Source organism: Chrysochloris asiatica, unplaced genomic scaffold, assembly GCF_000296735.1.
Source record: "Chrysochloris asiatica unplaced genomic scaffold, ChrAsi1.0 scaffold00228, whole genome shotgun sequence".
In the NCBI taxonomy this organism is placed as follows: domain Eukaryota; kingdom Metazoa; phylum Chordata; class Mammalia; order Afrosoricida; family Chrysochloridae; genus Chrysochloris; species Chrysochloris asiatica.
In genome coordinates this window covers 4,887,871-4,890,240 of record NW_006408746.1, presented here as the reverse complement: position 1 = coordinate 4,890,240, position 2,370 = coordinate 4,887,871, and the positions used below count along the sequence as shown (strand labels likewise).

Here is a 2,370-nt window from a genome sequence, read left to right as displayed (position 1 = left end):
AGGCAAATAGTCATATATACACAACCTTGGAACAAGCAGTGTTCTGTGTTTAAATAATGGAGAAATATACAGACTGAATGGGTAAGGATATATATGTATATATTGCACAAACATATAAGAGTTTAAAAGAACATATTTTTACATGGGTAACCACAGGGACGAAGTGGGACAAAGTTTGTTGCAAATTAGGAGGTTACAATCATTGAGATGAATCAAAACATATGATTCATTGAATGTTAAAATGCTCTTGTCTATAAACCTTCACTCAATTCACAATAAAAAGTTTTTAGGGAGATACAAAGGCAGCGACTCAGGGGAAGTGAGGCTAAGGTGGTGGTGGTGGTGGTGGTGGTGGTAAGAAGATGTCAGGCAAGGACGAGAGGCAGGGAAAAACTATTGCTGAGGATCTGGTCATCACCAAGCATAAGACGGGGTACTACTTCAGTCTTTGGTGGAAGCTTCCAGGTCAGGTGTGTCAGTATTGAGCTTGTGTGAAAAGGTGATTCCATGATTATGGAAGATACAGGGAAAATCTTCAAGAAAGAAAAAGAAATGAAGAAAGGTATTGCCTTTCGTCTTAGCATTTCAGTAAATAATTGTGTGTCACGTGTCCTCTTTGAAAAGCCACCAGGACTATATATTCTCCAGGAAAGTGATTTTGTAAACATTGACCTTGGGGTCCATGTAGATGACTTCATTGCTAATGTGGCTCACACTTTTGTGGTTGTTGTAGCAGAGGGGACCCTGTAACATGGTAGAAAACAGATGTCATTCAGGCAGTTCACATTTATGCTGAGGCTGCCTTACACCTGGTCAAACCTGGAAACCAGAACAAAGCAGTAACAGAAGCCTTTAACAAAGTTGCCCACTCATTTAACTGCACATAAATAGAAGGTATACTGTCACACCAATTGAAGCAGTATGTCATCGATAGAGAAAAAAAAAACATTTTCCAGAATCCCACAGACCAGAAGAAGAAGGATTATGAAAAAGCTGAATTTGAAGTACATGAAGCATATGCTGTGGATGGTCTTGTCAACTCAGGAAAGGCTAAGTCCAAAATGCAGATCAGAGAACCACCATTTATAAAAATGACCCCTATAAACAATATGGCCTGAAAATAAAAAAAAATTCACATGCCTTCTACAGTGAGGTGGAAAGATGTTCTGAGGTCATGTCATTTACTTTAATAGCATTTGAAGATGAGAAGAAAGCCCAGATGGGTTTGGTGGAGTGTGCCAAACATGAGCTACTACAACCATTTAATGTTATCTATGAAAAGGAGCTCTGGTAGCATAGTGGTTATGAATCAGGCTGCTAACCTCAGGGTCAGCAGTTCGAAACTACAAGCTGTTCCACGGGAGAAAGAGAAGGTTTTCTGCTCACGTAAAGATTTACAGCTAGGATACCCTATACAGGGTAACTATGCGTCTAACTGACTCCATGAAACATAACAACAACAACAACATGAGAAGGAGGGTGAAATTGTTACCCACTTTAAGTTTAGTTTTGCTCATGCCCAAAGGCCCCATGTGGTTAACCAGTGGTCCCTTTGAGCCTGACCTCTACAAGTCTGAGATGCAGGTCCAGGATGCAGAACTAAAGGCTCTCCTTCAGAGTCCTGAAAACTGGAAAACTCAGAAAAAAAAACAAAAAGAAAAAAAAAAAGAAGGCCTCCAAGATTGCAAAGAATGTCACTAGTGGGGAAACCATTACATCTAATGTTTGAATGAAGCTGCAGATTGAGGTAGGTCCTATCTCTCCAGCTTGCTACTCCTGCCTCATCCTCTTCCCACCACACCCAAAGCTCCATGAAGTGCAGTTTGTCTTTTTCATCTAGAACCACCAGCAGAGTAGGGTCTCCCTGCCCCAGTCCCCATCCCCCAACCCATCGTTTGCAACAACAACCAGCTCCAACTGACTCTGGTCCTGTGGGGACAGGCTTCACAAGCACTGAACACTACTTTAAATAGAAAAAATAAATTGAATAATAAAATCAGAAGTCAAAATCCATTGTCTTCAAGACATGCATTCTAGCCTTTTTCTACTACTATGCTTGGCTAAAAGGAGCTCTGATAGAGTAGTGGTTACAAGTGAGGCTGCTAACTTCCAGGTCAGCTGTTTGAAATGACCAGCCATCAATGGGAGAAAGATGAGGCTTTCTGCTCCAGTAAAGATTTACAGCCTCAGAAACTGGGTCACTAGAGTCGGAACCAACTCCACGGCACACCATTAACATGCTTGGTTAAGATTTGTGGCCCCACAACAGAACAACATTCTTTTTAGTGGAGAAAAGACTGAAGTTGTCGAGGATTCATTCTTCTTGGATCAACTATCAACACTCATGGAAGCAACAGTCAAGAAATCAAA

General features: G+C 41.1%; 1 pseudogene; it reads left to right on the top strand.

Moving 5' to 3' along the window:
- Window positions 1-362: 362 nt before the first annotated feature.
- On the top strand, window positions 363-1,729 carry LOC102815905 (annotated as a pseudogene).
- The last annotated feature ends 641 nt before the right edge of the window (window positions 1,730-2,370 follow it).